We start from the raw sequence: 17031 nt of genomic DNA, 5'->3' as shown, positions 1-17031 counted from the left end.
GGTGCCCCAGACTTTCAGGTGTGGAATTATGACCGGTGGAAGGTGATATATTCTGCCCGGGAGGTTCAACTCTATTCGGCATGGAACAAAGCTCCACTCCCATGTCTGCTGATGTGTTGGGACAGAGTCTCTCTCCCTCAGTTACTGGCAGAGACTCTCCTTGTTGGTGTGGAATTATGACCGGTGGAAGGTGATATGTTCTGCCTGGGAGGTTCAACTCTATTCGGCATGGAACAAAGCTCCACTCCCATGTCTTCCGATTTGTTGGAACAGAGTCTCTCTCCCTCAGTTACTGGCAGAGACTCTCCTTGTTGGTGTGGAATTATGACTGGTGGAAGGTGATATGTTCTGCCTGGGAGGTTCAACTCTATTCGGCATAGAACAAAGCTCCACTCCCATGTCTGCAGATTTGTTGGAACAGAGTCTCTCTCCCTCAGTTACTGGCAGAGACTCTTCTTGTTGGTGTGGAATTATGACCGGTGGAAGGTGATATTTTCTGCCTGGGAGGTTTAACTCTGTTCGGCATGGAACAAAGCTCCACTCCCATGTCTGCCGATGTGTTGGAACAGAGTCTCTCTCCCTCAGTTACTGGCAGAGACTCTCCTTGTTGAAGGTGCCCCAGACTTCCAGGTGTGGAATTATGACTGGTGGAAGGTGATATGTTCTGCCTGGGAGGTTCAACTCTATTCGGCATGGAACAAAGCTCCACTCCCATGTCTGCCGATGTGTTGGAACAGAGTCTCTCTCCCTCAGTTACTGGCAGAGACTCTCCTTGTTGAAGGTGCCCCAGACTTCCAGGTGTGGAATTATGACCGGTGGAAGGTGATATGTTCTGCCTGGGAGGTTCAACTCTGTTCGGCATAGAACAAAGCTCCACTCCCATGTCTGCCGGTGTGTTGGAACAGAGTCTCTCTCCCTCAGTTACTGGCAGAGACTCTCCTTGTTGTTGTGGAATTATGGCCGGCGGAAGGTGATATATTCTGCCTGGGAGGTTCAACTCTATTCGGCATGGAACAAAGCTCCACTCCCATGTCTGCCGATGTGTTGGAACAGAGTCTCTCTCCTTCAGTTACTGGCAGAGACTCTCCATGTTGAAGGTGCCCCAGACTTCCAGGTGTGGAATTATGACCGGTGGAAGGTGATATGTTCTGCCTGGGAGGTTCAACTCTATTCGGCATGGAACAAAGCTCCACTCCCATGTCTACCGATGTGTTGGAACAGAGTCTCTCTCCCTCAGTTACTGTCAGAGTCTCTCCTTGTTGGTGTGGAAGTTTGACCGGTGGAAGGAGATATTTTCTGCCTGGGAGGTTCAACTCTATTCGGCATGGAACAAAGCTCCACTCCCATGTCTGCTGATGTGTTGCAACAGAGTCTCTCTCCCTCAGTTACTGGCAGAGACTCTCCTTGTTGGTGTGGAATTATGACCGGTGGAAGGTGATATGTTCTGCCTGGGAGGTTCAACTCTATTCGGCATGGAACAAAGCTCCACTCCCATGTCTGCCGATGTGTTGGAACAGAGTCTCTCTCCCTCAGTTACTGTCAGAGTCTCTCCTTGTTGGTGTGGAAGTATGACCGGTGGAAGGTGATATGTTCTGCCTGGGAGGTTCAACTCTATTCGGCATGGAACAAAGCTCCCCTCCCATGTCTGCTGATGTGTTGGAACAGAGTCTCTCTCCCTCAGTTACTGGCAGAGACTCTCCTTGTTGGTGTGGAAGTATGACCGGTGGAAGGTGATATGTTCTGCCTGGGAGGTTCAACTCTATTCGGCATGGAACAAAGCTCCACTCCCATGTCTGCCGATGTGTTGCAACAGAGTCTCTCTCCCTCAGTTACTGGCAGAGACTCTCCTTGTTGAAGGTGCCATAGACTTCCAGGTGTGGAATTAAGACCGGTGGAAGGTGATATGTTCTGCCTGGGAGGTTCAACTCTATTCGGCATGGAACAAAGCTCCACTCCCATGTCTGCCGATGTGTTGGAACAGAGTCTCTCTCCCACAAATACTGGTAGAGACTCTCCTTGTTGGTGTGGAAGTATGACCGGTGGAAGGTCATATTTTCTGCCTGGGAGGTTCAACTCTATTCGGCATGGAACAAAGCTCCACTCCCATGTCTGCTGATGTATTGGAACAGAGTCTCTCTCCCTCAGTTACTGGCAGAGACTCTCCTTGTTGGTGTGGAATTATGACCGGTGGAAGGTGATATGTTCTGCCTGGGAGGTTCAACTCTATTCGGCATGGAACAAAGCTCCACTCCCATGTCTGCCGATTTGTTGGAACAGAGTCTCTCTCCCTCAGTTGCTGGCAGAGACTCTCCTTGTTGGTGTGGAATTATGACTGGTGGAAGGTGATATGTTCTGCCTGGGAGGTTCAACTCTATTCGGCATAGAACAAAGCTCCACTCCCATGTCTGCAGATTTGTTGGAACAGAGTCTCTCTCCCTCAGTTACTGGCAGAGACTCTTCTTGTTGGTGTGGAAGTATGACCGGTGGAAGGTGATATTTTCTGCCTGGGAGGTTTAACTCTGTTCGGCATGGAACAAAGCTCCACTCCCATGTCTGCCGATGTGTTGGAACAGAGTCTCTCCCTCAATTACTGGCAGAGACTCTCCTTGCTGGTGTGGAAGTATGACCGGTGGAAGGTGATATGTTCTGCCTGGGAGTTTCAACTCTATTCGGCATGGAACAAAGCTCCACTCCCATGTCTGCCGATGTGTTGCAACAGAGTCTCTCTCCCTCAGTTACTGTCAGAGTCTTTCCTTGTTGGTGTGGAAGTATGACCGGTGGAAGGTGATATATTCTGCCTGGGAGGTTCAACTCTATTCGGCATGGAACAATGCTCCACTCCCATGTCTGCCGATGTGTTGGAACAGAGTCTCTCTCCCTCAGTTACTGGCAGAGACTCTCCTTGTTGAAGGTGCCCCAGACTTCCAGGTGTGGAATTATGACTGGTGGAAGGTGATATGTTCTGCCTGGGAGGTTCAACTCTATTCGGCATGGAACAAAGCTCCACTCCCATGTCTGCTGATGTGTTGGAACAGAGTCTCTCTCCCTCAGTTACTGTCAGAGTCTCTCCTTGTTGGTGTGGAAGTATGACCGGTGGAAGGTGATATGTTCTGCCTGGGAGGTTCAACTCTATTCGGCATGGAACAAAGCTCCCCTCCCATGTCTGCTGATGTGTTGGAACAGAGTCTCTCTGCCTCAGTTACTGGCAGAGACTCTCCTTGTTGGTGTGGAAGTATGACCGGTGGAAGGTGATATGTTCTGCCTGGGAGGTTCAACTCTATTCGGCATGGAACAAAGCTCCACTCCCATGTCTGCCGATGTGTTGCAACAGAGTCTCTCTCCCTCAGTTACTGGCAGAGACTCTCCTTGTTGAAGGTGCCATAGACTTCCAGGTGTGGAATTATGACCGGTGGAAGGTGATATGTTCTGCCTGGGAGGTTCAATTCTATTCGGCATGGAACAAAGCTCCACTCCCATGTCTGCCGATGTGTTGGAACAGAGTCTCTCTCCCACAAATACTGGTAGAGACTCTCCTTGTTGGTGTGGAAGTATGACCGGTGGAAGGTCATATTTTCTGCCTGGGAGGTTCAACTCTATTCGGCATGGAACAAAGCTCCACTCCCATGTCTGCTGATGTATTGGAACAGAGACTCTCTCACTCAGTTACTGGCAGAGACTCTCCTTGTTGGTGTGGAATTATGACCGGTGGAAGGTGATATGTTCTGCCTGGGAGGTTCAACTCTATTCGGCATGGAACAAAGCTCCACTCCCATGTCTGCCGATTTGTTGGAACAGAGTCTCTCTCCCTCAGTTACTGGCAGAGACTCTCCTTGTTGGTGTGGAATTATGACTGGTGGAAGGTGATATGTTCTGCCTGGGAGGTTCAACTCTATTCGGCATAGAACAAAGCTCCACTCCCATGTCTGCCGATGTGTTGCAACAGAGTCTCTCTCCCTCAGTTACTGGCAGAGTCTTTCCTTGTTGGTGTGAAAGTATGACCGGTGGAAGGTGATATATTCTGCCTGGGAGGTTCAACTCTATTCGGCATGGAACAATGCTCCACTCCCATGTCTGCCGATGTGTTGGAACAGAGTCTCTCTCCCTCAGTTACTGGCAGAGACTCTCCTTGTTGAAGGTGCCCCAGACTTCCAGGTGTGGAATTATGACTGGTGGAAGGTGATATGTTCTGCCTGGGAGGTTCAACTCTATTCGGCATGGAACAAAGCTCCACTCCCATGTCTGCCGATGTGTTGGAACAGAGTCTCTCTCCCTCAGTTACTGTCAGAGACTCTCCTTGTTGAAGGTGCCCCAGACTTCCAGGTGTGGAATTATGACCGGTGGAAGGTGATATGTTCTGCCTGGGAGGTTCAACTCTGTTCGGCATAGAACAAAGCTCCACTCCCATGTCTGCCGGTGTGTTGGAACAGAGTCTCTCTCCCTCAGTTACTGGCAGAGACTCTCCTTGTTGAAGGTGCCCCAGACTTCCAGGTGTGGAATTATGACCGGTGGAAGGTGATATGTTCTGCCTGGGAGGTTCAACTCTGTTCGGCATAGAACAAAGCTCCACTCCCATGTCTGCCGGTGTGTTGGAACAGAGTCTCTCTCCCTCAGTTACTGGCAGAGACTCTCCTTGTTGAAGGTGCCCCAGACTTCCAGGTGTGGAATTATGACTGGTGGAAGGTGATATGTTCTGCCTGGGAGGTTCAACTCTATTCGGCATGGAACAAAGCTCCACTCCCATGTCTGCCGATGTGTTGCAACAGAGTCTCTCTCCCTCAGTTACTGTCAGAGACTTTCCTTGTTGGTGTGGAAGTATGACCGGTGGAAGGTGATATATTCTGCCTGGGAGGTTCAACTCTATTCGGCATGGAACAATGCTCCACTCCCATGTCTGCCGATGTGTTGGAACAGAGTCTCTCTCCCTCAGTTACTGGCAGAGACTCTCCTTGTTGAAGGTGCCCCAGACTTCCAGGTGTGGAATTATGACCGGTGGAAGGTGATATATTCTGCCTGGGAGGTTCAACTCTATTCGGCATGGAACAAAGCTCCACTCCCATGTCTGCCGATGTGTTGCAACAGAGTCTCTCTCCCTCAGTTACTGTCAAAGTCTTTCCTTGTTGGTGTGGAAGTATGACCGGTGGAAGGTGATATATTCTGCCTGGGAGGTTCAACTCTATTCGGCATGGAGCAATGCTCCACTCCCATGTCTGCCGATGTGTTGGAACAGAGTCTCTCTCCCTCAGTTACTGGCAGAGACTCTCCTTGTTGAAGGTGCCCCAGACTTCCAGGTGTGGATTTATGACTGGTGGAAGGTGATATGTTCTGCCTGGGAGGTTCAACTCTATTCGGCATGGAACAAAGCTCCACTCCCATGTCTGCCGATGTGTTGGAACAGAGTCTCTCTCCCTCAGTTACTGTCAGAGTCTCTCCTTGTTGGTGTGGAAGTATGACCGGTGGAAGGTGATATGTTCTGCCTGGGAGGTTCAACTCTATTCGGCATGGAAAAAAGCTCCCCTCCCATGTCTGCTGATGTGTTGGAACAGAGTCTCTCTCCCTCAGTTACTGGCAGAGACTCTCCTTGTTGGTGTGGAAGTATGACCGGTGGAAGGTGATATGTTCTGCCTGGGAGGTTCAACTCTATTCGGCATGGAACAAAGCTCCACTCCCATGTCTGCCGATGTGTTGCAACAGAGTCTCTCTCCTTCAGTTACTGGCAGAGACTCTCCTTGTTGAAGGTGCCATAGACTTCCAGGTGTGGAATTATGACCGGTGGAAGGTGATATGTTCTGCCTGGGAGGTTCAACTCTATTCGGCATGGAACAAAGCTCCACTCCCATGTCTGCCGATGTGTTGGAACAGAGTCTCTCTCCCACAAATACTGGTAGAGACTCTCCTTGTTGGTGTGGAAGTATGACCGGTGGAAGGTCATATTTTCTGCCTGGGAGGTTCAACTCTATTCGGCATGGAACAAAGCTCCACTCCCATGTCTGCTGATGTATTGGAACAGAGTCTCTCTCCCTCAGTTACTGGCAGAGACTCTCCTTGTTGGTGTGGAATTATGACCGGTGGAAGGTGATATGTTCTGCCTGGGAGGTTCAACTCTATTCGGCATGGAACAAAGCTCCACTCCCATGTCTGTCGATTTGTTGGAACAGAGTCTCTCTCCCTCAGTTGCTGGCAGAGACTCTCCTTGTTGGTGTGGAATTATGACTGGTGGAAGGTGATATGTTCTGCCTGGGAGGTTCAACTCTATTCGGCATAGAACAAAGCTCCACTCCCATGTCTGCAGATTTGTTGGAACAGAGTCTCTCTCCCTCAGTTACTGGCAGAGACTCTTCTTGTTGGTGTGGAAGTATGACCGGTGGAAGGTGATATTTTCTGCCTGGGAGGTTTAACTCTGTTCGGCATGGAACAAAGCTCCACTCCCATGTCTGCCGATGTGTTGGAACAGAGTCTCTCCCTCAATTACTGGCAGAGACTCTCCTTGCTGGTGTGGAAGTATGACCGGTGGAAGGTAATATGTTCTGCCTGGGAGTTTCAACTCTATTCGGCATGGAACAAAGCTCCACTCCCATGTCTGCCGATGTGTTGCAACAGAGTCTCTCTCCCTCAGTTACTGTCAGAGTCTTTCCTTGTTGGTGTGGAAGTATGACCGGTGGAAGGTGATATATTCTGCCTGGGAGGTTCAACTCTATTCGGCATGGAACAATGCTCCACTCCCATGTCTGCCGATGTGTTGGAACAGAGTCTCTCTCCCTCAGTTACTGGCAGAGACTCTCCTTGTTGAAGGTGCCCCAGACTTCCAGGTGTGGAATTATGTCTGGTGGAAGGTGATATGTTCTGCCTGGGAGGTTCAACTCTATTCGGCATGGAACAAAGCTCCACTCCCATGTCTGCTGATGTGTTGGAACAGAGTCTCTCTCCCTCAGTTACTGTCAGAGTCTCTCCTTGTTGGTGTGGAAGTATGACCGGTGGAAGGTGATATGTTCTGCCTGGGAGGTTCAACTCTATTCGGCATGGAACAAAGCTCCCCTCCCATGTCTGCTGATGTGTTGGAACAGAGTCTCTCTGCCTCAGTTACTGGCAGAGACTCTCCTTGTTGGTGTGAAAGTATGACCGGTGGAAGGTGATATATTCTGCCTGGGAGGTTCAACTCTATTCGGCATGGAACAATGCTCCACTCCCATGTCTGCCGATGTGTTGGAACAGAGTCTCTCTCCCTCAGTTACTGGCAGAGACTCTCCTTGTTGAAGGTGCCCCAGACTTCCAGGTGTGGAATTATGACTGGTGGAAGGTGATATGTTCTGCCTGGGAGGTTCAACTCTATTCGGCATGGAACAAAGCTCCACTCCCATGTCTGCCGATGTGTTGGAACAGAGTCTCTCTCCCTCAGTTACTGTCAGAGACTCTCCTTGTTGAAGGTGCCCCAGACTTCCAGGTGTGGAATTATGACCGGTGGAAGGTGATATGTTCTGCCTGGGAGGTTCAACTCTGTTCGGCATAGAACAAAGCTCCACTCCCATGTCTGCCGGTGTGTTGGAACAGAGTCTCTCTCCCTCAGTTACTGGCAGAGACTCTCCTTGTTGAAGGTGCCCCAGACTTCCAGGTGTGGAATTATGACTGGTGGAAGGTGATATGTTCTGCCTGGGAGGTTCAACTCTATTCGGCATGGAACAAAGCTCCACTCCCATGTCTGCCGATGTGTTGGAACAGAGTCTCTCTCCCTCAGTTACTGTCAGAGACTCTCCTTGTTGAAGGTGCCCCAGACTTCCAGGTGTGGAATTATGACCGGTGGAAGGTGATATGTTCTGCCTGGGAGGTTCAACTCTGTTCGGCATAGAACAAAGCTCCACTCCCATGTCTGCCGGTGTGTTGGAACAGAGTCTCTCTCCCTCAGTTACTGGCAGAGACTCTCCTTGTTGAAGGTGCCCCAGACTTCCAGGTGTGGAATTATGACCGGTGGAAGGTGATATATTCTGCCTGGGAGGTTCAACTCTATTCGGCATGGAACAAAGCTCCACTCCCATGTCTGCCGATGTGTTGCAACAGAGTCTCTCTCCCTCAGTTACTGTCAGAGTCTTTCCTTGTTGGTGTGGAAGTATGACCGGTGGAAGGTGATATATTCTGCCTGGGAGGTTCAACTCTATTCGGCATGGAACAATGCTCCACTCCCATGTCTGCCGATGTGTTGGAACAGAGTCTCTCTCCCTCAGTTACTGGCAGAGACTCTCCTTGTTGAAGGTGCCCCAGACTTCAAGGTGTGGAATTATGACTGGTGGAAGGTGATATGTTCTGCCTGGGAGGTTCAACTCTATTCGGCATGGAACAAAGCTCCACTCCCATGTCTGCCGATGTGTTGGAACAGAGTCTCTCTCCCTCAGTTACTGGCAGAGACTCTCCTTGTTGGTGTGGAAGTATGACCGGTGGAAGGTGATATGTTCTGCCTGGGAGGTTCAACTCTATTCGGCATGGAACAAAGCTCCCCTCCCATGTCTGCTGATGTGTTGGAACAGAGTCTCTCTTCCTCAGTTACTGGCAGAGACTCTCCTTGTTGAAGGTGCCCCAGACTTCAAGGTGTGGAATTATGACCGGTGGAAGGTGATATGTTCTGCCTGGGAGGTTCAACTCTATTCGGCATGGAACAAAGCTCCACTCCCATGTCTGCTGATGTGTTGGAACAGAGTCTCTCTCCCACAAATATTGGTAGAGACTCTCCTTGTTGGTGTGGAAGTATGACCGGTGGAAGGTCATATTTTCTGCCTGGGAGGTTCAACTCTATTCGGCATGGAACAAAGCTCCACTCCCATGTCTGCTGATGTATTGGAACAGAGTCTCTCTCCCTCAGTTACTGGCAGAGACTCTCCTTGTTGGTGTGGAATTATGACCGGTGGAAGGTGATATTTTCTGCCTGGGAGGTTCAACTCTATTTGGCATGGAACAAAGCTCCACTCCCATGTCTGCCGATTTGTTGGAACAGAGTCTCTCTTCCTCAGTTACTGGCAGAGACTCTCCTTGTTGGTGTGGAATTATGACTGGTGGAAGGTGATATGTTCTGCCTGGGAGGTTCAACTCTATTCGGCATAGAACAAAGCTCCACTCCCATGTCTGCCGATGTGTTGCAACAGAGTCTCTCTCCCTCAGTTACTGTCAGAGTCTTTCCTTGTTGGTGTGAAAGTATGACCGGTGGAAGGTGATATATTCTGCCTGGGAGGTTCAACTCTATTCGGCATGGAACAATGCTCCACTCCCATGTCTGCCGATGTGTTGGAACAGAGTCTCTCTCCCTCAGTTACTGTCAGAGACTCTCCTTGTTGAAGGTGCCCCAGACTTCCAGGTGTGGAATTATGACCGGTGGAAGGTGATATGTTCTGCCTGGGAGGTTCAACTCTGTTCGGCATAGAACAAAGCTCCACTCCCATGTCTGCCGGTGTGTTGGAACAGAGTCTCTCTCCCTCAGTTACTGGCAGAGACTCTCCTTGTTGAAGGTGCCCCAGACTTCCAGGTGTGGAATTATGACCGGTGGAAGGTGATATATTCTGCCTGGGAGGTTCAACTCTATTCGGCATGGAACAAAGCTCCACTCCCATGTCTGCCGATGTGTTGCAACAGAGTCTCTCTCCCTCAGTTACTGTCAGAGTCTTTCCTTGTTGGTGTGGAAGTATGACCGGTGGAAGGTGATATATTCTGCCTGGGAGGTTCAACTCTATTCGGCATGGAACAATGCTCCACTCCCATGTCTGCTGATGTGTTGGAACAGAGTCTCTCTCCCTCAGTTACTGGCAGAGACTCTCCTTGTTGGTGTGGAAGTATGACCGGTGGAAGGTGATATGTTCTGCCTGGGAGGTTCAACTCTATTCGGCATGGAACAAAGCTCCACTCCCATGTCTGCCGATGTGTTGCAACAGAGTCTCTCTCCCTCAGTTACTGGCAGAGACTCTCCTTGTTGAAGGTGCCATAGACTTCCAGGTGTGGAATTATGACCGGTGGAAGGTGATATGTTCTGCCTGGGAGGTTCAACTCTATTCGGCATGGAACAAAGCTCCACTCCCATGTCTGCCGATGTGTTGGAACAGAGTCTCTCTCCCACAAATACTGGTAGAGACTCTCCTTGTTGGTGTGGAAGTATGACCGGTGGAAGGTCATATTTTCTGCCTGGGAGGTTCAACTCTATTCGGCATGGAACAAAGCTCCACTCCCATGTCTGCTGATGTATTGGAACAGAGTCTCTCTCCCTCAGTTACTGGCAGAGACTCTCCTTGTTGGTGTGGAATTATGACCGGTGGAAGGTGATATGTTCTGCCTGGGAGGTTCAACTCTATTCGGCATGGAACAAAGCTCCACTCCCATGTCTGCCGATTTGTTGGAACAGAGTCTCTCTCCCTCAGTTACTGGCAGAGACTCTCCTTGTTGGTGTGGAATTATGACTGGTGGAAGGTGATATGTTCTGCCTGGGAGGTTCAACTCTATTCGGCATAGAACAAAGCTCCACTCCCATGTCTGCCGATGTGTTGCAACAGAGTCTCTCTCCCTCAGTTACTGTCAGAGTCTTTCCTTGTTGGTGTGGAAGTATGTCCGGTGGAAGGTGATATATTCTGCCTGGGAGGTTCAACTCTATTCGGCATGGAACAATGCTCCACTCCCATGTCTGCCGATGTGTTGGAACAGAGTCTCTCTCCCTCAGTTACTGGCAGAGACTCTCCTTGTTGAAGGTGCCCCAGACTTCCAGGTGTGGAATTATGACTGGTGGAAGGTGATATGTTCTGCCTGGGAGGTTCAACTCTGTTCGGCATAGAACAAAGCTCCACTCCCATGTCTGCCGGTGTGTTGGAACAGAGTCTCTCTCCCTCAGTTACTGGCAGAGACTCTCCTTGTTGAAGGTGCCCCAGACTTCCAGGTGTGGAATTATGACCGGTGGAAGGTGATATATTCTGCCTGGGAGGTTCAACTCTATTCGGCATGGAACAAAGCTCCACTCCCATGTCTGCCGATGTGTTGCAACAGAGTCTCTCTCCCTCAGTTACTGTCAGAGTCTTTCCTTGTTGGTGTGGAAGTATGACCGGTGGAAGGTGATATATTCTGCCTGGGAGGTTCAACTCTATTCGGCATGGAACAATGCTCCACTCCCATATCTGCCGATGTGTTGGAACAGAGTCTCTCTCCCTCAGTTACTGGCAGAGACTCTCCTTGTTGAAGGTGCCCCAGACTTCCAGGTGTGGAATTATGACTGGTGGAAGGTGATATGTTCTGCCTGGGAGGTTCAACTCTATTCGGCATGGAACAAAGCTCCACTCCCATGTCTGCTGATGTGTTGGAACAGAGTCTCTCTCCCTCAGTTACTGTCAGAGACTCTCCTTGTTGAAGGTGCCCCAGACTTCCAGGTGTGGAATTATGACCGGTGGAAGGTGATATGTTCTGCCTGGGAGGTTCAACTCTGTTCGGCATAGAACAAAGCTCCACTCCCATGTCTGCCGGTGTGTTGGAACAGAGTCTCTCTCCCTCAGTTACTGGCAGAGACTCTCCTTGTTGAAGGTGCCCCAGACTTCCAGGTGTGGAATTATGACCGGTGGAAGGTGATATATTCTGCCTGGGAGGTTCAACTCTATTCGGCATGGAACAAAGCTCCACTCCCATGTCTGCCGATGTGTTGCAACAGAGTCTCTCTCCCTCAGTTACTGTCAGAGTCTTTCCTTGTTGGTGTGGAAGTATGACCGGTGGAAGGTGATATATTCTGCCTGGGAGGTTCAACTCTATTCGGCATGGAACAATGCTCCACTCCCATATCTGCCGATGTGTTGGAACAGAGTCTCTCTCCCTCAGTTACTGTCAGAGACTCTCCTTGTTGTAGGTGCCCCAGAATTCCAGGTGTGGAATTATGACCGGTGGAAGGTGATATGTTCTGCCTGGGAGGTTCAACTCTGTTCGGCATAGAACAAAGCTCCACTCCCATGTCTGCCGGTGTGTTGGAACAGAGTCTCTCTCCCTCAGTTACTGGCAGAGACTCTCCTTGTTGAAGGTGCCCCAGACTTCCAGGTGTGGAATTATGACCGGTGGAAGGTGATATGTTCTGCCTGGGAGGTTCAACTCTATTCGGCATGGAACAAAGCTCCACTCCCATGTCTGCTGATGTGTTGGAACAGAGTCTCTCTCCCTCAGTTACTGGCAGAGACTCTCCTTGTTGTTGTGGAATTATGGCCGGCGGAAGGTGATATATTCTGCCAGGGAGGTTCAACTCTATTCGGCATGGAACAAAGCTCCACTCCCATGTCTGCCGATGTGTTGGAACAGAGTTGCTCTCCTTCAGTTACTGGCAGAGACTCTCCATGTTGAAGGTGCCCCAGACTTCCAGGTGTGGAATTATGACCGGTGGAAGGTGATATGTTCTGCCTGGGAGGTTCAACTCTATTCGGCATGGAACAAAGCTCCACTCCCATGTCTGCCGATGTGTTGGAACAGAGTCTCTCTCCCTCAGTTACTGTCAGAGTCTCTCCTTGTTGGTGTGGAAGTTTGACTGGTGGAAGGAGATATTTTCTGCCTGGGAGGTTCAACTCTATTCGGCATGGAACAAAGCTCCACTCCCATGTCTGCTGATGTGTTGCAACAGAGTCTCTCTCCCTCAGTTACTGGCAGAGACTCTCCTTGTTGGTGTGGAATTATGACCGGTGGAAGGTGATATGTTCTGCCTGGGATGTTCAACTCTATTCGGCATGGAACAAAGCTCCACTCCCATGTCTGCTGATGTGTTGGAACAGAGTCTCTCTCCCTCAGTTACTGGCAGAGACTCTCCTTGTTGGTGTGGAAGGTGATATGTTCTGCCTGGGAGGTTCAACTCTATTCGGCATGGAACAAAGCTCCACTCCCATGTCTGCTGATGTGTTGCAACAGAGTCTCTCTCCCTCAGTTACTGGCAGAGACTCTCCTTGTTGAAGGTGCCCCAGACTTCCAGGTGTGGAAATATGACCGGTGGAAGGTGATATGTTCTGCCTGGGAGGTTCAACTCTATTCGGCATGGAACAAAGCTCCACTCCCATGTCTGCCGATGTGTTGGAGCAGAGTCTCTCTCCCTCAGTTACTGTCAGAGTCTCTCCTTGTTGGTGTGGAAGTATGATCGGTGGAAGGTGATATTTTCTGCCTGGGAGGTTCAACTGTATTCGGCATGGAACAAAGCTCCACTCCCATATCTGCTGATGTGTTGGAACAGAGTCTCTCTCCCTCAGTTACTGGCAGAGACTCTTCTCGTTGGTGTGGAAGTATGACCGGTGAAGGTGATATGTTCTGCCTGGGAGGTTCAACTCTATTCGGCATGGAACAAAGCTCCACTCCCATGTCTGCCGATGTGTTGCAACACAGTCTCTCTCCCTCAGTTACTGGCAGAGACTCTCCTTGTTGAAGGTGCCCCAGACTTCCAGGTGTGGAATTTCGACCGGTGGAAGGTGATATGTTCTGCCTGGGAGGATCAACTCTGTTTGGCATGGAACAAAGCTCCACTCCCATGTCTGCCGGTGTGTTGGAACAGAGTCTCTCTCCCTCAGTTACTGGCAGAGACTCTCCTTGTTGAAGGTGCCCCAGACTTTCAGGTGTGGAATTATGACCGGTGGAAGGTGATATATTCTGCCTGGGAGGTTCAACTCTATTCGGCATGGAAAAAAGCTCCACTCCCATGTCTGCCGATGTGTTGTAACAGAGTCTATCTCCCTCAGTTACTGGCAGAGACTCTCCTTGTTGAAGGTGCCCCAGACTTCCAGGTGTGGAATTATGACCGGTGGAAGGTTATATGTTCTGCCTGGGAGGTTCAACTCTATTCGGCATGGAACAAAGCTCCATTCCCATGTCTGCCGATGTGTTGGAACAGAGTCTCTCTCCCTCAGTTACTGGCAGAGACTCTCCTTGTTGTTGTGGTATTATGGCCGGCGGAAGGTGATATATTCTGCCTGGGAGGTTCAACTCTATTCGGCATGGAGCAAAGCTCCACTCCCATGTCTGCCGATGTGTTGGAACAGAGTCTCTCTCCCTAAGTTACTGGCAGAGACTCTCCTTGTTGAAGGTGCCCCAGACTTCCAGGTGTGGAATTATGACCGGTGGAAGGTGATATGTTCTGCCTGGGAGGTTCAACTCTATTCGGCATGGAACAAAGCTCCACTCCCATGTCTGCTGATGTGTTGCAACAGAGTCTCTCTCCCTCAGTTACTGGCAGAGACTCTCCTTGTTGGTGTGGAATTATGACCGGTGGAAGGTGATATGTTCTGCCTGGGAGGTTCAACTCTATTCGGCATGGAACAAAGCTCCACTCCCATGTCTGCCGATGTGTTGGAACAGAGCCTCTCTCCCTCAGTTACTGTCAGAGTCTCTCCTTGTTGGTGTGGAAGATTGACCGGTGGAAGGAGATATTTTCTGCCTGGGAGTTTCAACTCTATTCGGCATGGAACAAAGCTCCACTCCCATGTCTGCTGATGTTTTGCAACAGAGTCTCTCTCCCTCAGTTACTGGCAGAGACTCTCATTGTTGGTGTGGAATTATGAACGGTGGAAGGTCATATTTTCTGCCTGGGAGGTTCAACTCTATTCGGCATGGAACAAAGCTCCACTCCCATGTCTGCTGATGTATTGGAACAGAGTCTCTCTCCCACAGTTACTGGCAGAGACTCTCCTTGTTGGTGTGGAATTATGACCTGTGGAAGGTGATATGTTCTGCCTTGGAGGTTCAACTCTAATCGGCATGGAACAAAGCTCCACTCCCATGTCTGCGGATGTGTTGGAACAGAGTCTCTCTCCCTCAGTTACTGTCAGAGTCTCTCCTTGTTGGTGTGAAAGTATGACCGGTGGAAGGTCATATTTTCTGCCTGGGAGGTTCATCTCTATTCGGCATGGAACAAAGCTCCACTCCGATGTCTGCTGATGTGTTAGAACAGAGTCTCTCTCCCTCAGTTACTGGCAGAGACTCTCCTTGTTGGTGTGGAATTATGACCGGTGGAAGGTGATATGTTCTGCCTGGGAGGTTCAACTCTATTCGGCATGGAACAAAGCTCCACTCCCATGTCTGCCGGTGTGTTGGAACAGAGTCTCTCTCCCTCAGTTACTGGCAGAGACTCTCCTTGTTGGTGTGGAATTATGACCGGTGGAAGGTGATATGTTCTGCCTGGGAGGTTCAACTCTATTCGGCATGGAACAAAGCTCCACTCCCATGTCTGCTGGTGTGTTGGAACAGAGTCTCTCTCCCTCAGTTACTGGCAGAGACTCTCCTTGTTGGTGTGGAATTATGACCGGTGGAAGGTGATATGTTCTGCCTGGGAGGTTCAACTCTATTCGGCATGGAACAAAGCTCCACTCCCATGTCTGCTGATGTGTTGGAACAGAGTCTCTCTCCCTCAGTTACTGTCAGAGTCTCTCCTTGTTGGTGTGGAAGTATGATCGGTGGAAGGTGATATTTTCTGCCTGGGAGGTTCAACTGTATTCGGCATGGAACAAAGCTCCACTCCCATGTCTGCTGATGTGTTAGAACAGGGTCTCTCTCCCTCAGTTACTGGCAGAGACTCTCCTTGTTGTTGTGGAATTATGACCGGTGGAAGGTGATATGTTCTGCCTGGGAGGTTCAACTCTATTCGGCATGGAACAAAGCTCCACTCCCATGTCTGCTGGTGTGTTGGAACAGAGTCTCTCTCCCTCAGTTACTGGCAGAGACTCTCCTTGTTGGTGTGGAATTATGACCAGTGGAAGGTGATATGTTCTGCCTGGGAGGTTCAACTCTATTCGGCATGGAACAAAGCTCCACTCCCATGTCTGCCGGTGTGTTTGAACAGAGTCTCTCTCCCTCAGTTACTGGCAGAGTCTCTCCTTGTTGGTGTGGAAGTATGATCGGTGGAAGGTGATATTTTCTGCCTGGGAGGTTCAACTGTATTCGGCATGGAACAAAGCTCCACTCCCATGTCTGCTGATGTGTTGGAACAGAGTCTCTCTCCCTCAGTTACTGGCAGAGACTCTCCTTGTTGGTGTGGAATTATGACCGGTGGAAGGTGATATGTTCTGCCTGGGAGGTTCAACTCTATTCGGCATGGAACAAAGCTCCACTCCCATGTCTGCCGATGTGTTGGAACAGAGTCTCTCTCCCACAGTTACTGGCAGAGACTCTCCTTTTCGAAGGTGCCTCAGACTTCCAGGTGTGGAATTATGACCGGTGGAAGGTGATATATTCTGCCTGGGAGGTTCAACTCTATTCGGCATGGAACAAAGCTCCACTCCCATGTCTGCCGATGTGTTGGAACAGAGTCTCTCTCCCTCAGTTACTGGCAGAGACTCTCTTTGTTGAAGGTGCCCCAGACTTCCAGGTGTGGAATTATGACCGGTGTAAGGTGATATGTTCTGCCTGGGAGGTTCAACTCTATTCGGCATGGAACAAAGCTCCACTCCCATGACTGCCGATGTGTTTGAACAGAGTCTCTCTCCCTCAGTTACTGGCAGAGACTCTCCTTGTTGTTGTGGAATTATGGCCGGCGGAAGGTGATATATTCTGCCTGGGAGGTTCAACTCTATTCGCCATGGAACAAAGCTCCACTCCCATATCTGCAGATTTGTTGGAACAGAGTCTCTCTCCCTCAGTTACTGGCAGAGACTCTCCTTGTTGGTGTGGAATTATGACCGGTGGAAGGTGATATGTTCTGCCTGGGAGGTTCAACTCTATTCGGCATGGAACAAAGCTCCACTCCCATGTCTGCTGATGTGTTGCAACAGAGTCTCTCTCCCTCAGTTACTGGTAGAGACTCTCCTTGTTGAAGGTGCCATAGACTTCCAGGTGTGGAATTATGACCGGTGGAAGGTGATATGTTCTGCCTGGGAGGTTCAACTCTATTCGGCATGGAACAAAGCTCCACTCCCATGTCTGCTGATGTGTTGGAACAGAGTCTCTCTCCCTCAGTTACTGGCAGAGACTCTACTTGTTGGTGTGGAATTTTGACCGGTGGAAGGTGATATGTTCTGCCTGGGAGGTTCAACTCTATTCGGCATGGAACAAAGCTCCACTCCCATGTCTGCCGATTTGTTG

The sequence above is a fragment of the Engystomops pustulosus genome, chromosome 8 (genome assembly GCF_040894005.1).
Source record: "Engystomops pustulosus chromosome 8, aEngPut4.maternal, whole genome shotgun sequence".
Lineage (NCBI taxonomy): Eukaryota > Metazoa > Chordata > Amphibia > Anura > Leptodactylidae > Engystomops > Engystomops pustulosus.
Note: the sequence above shows the minus strand (reverse complement) of the source record.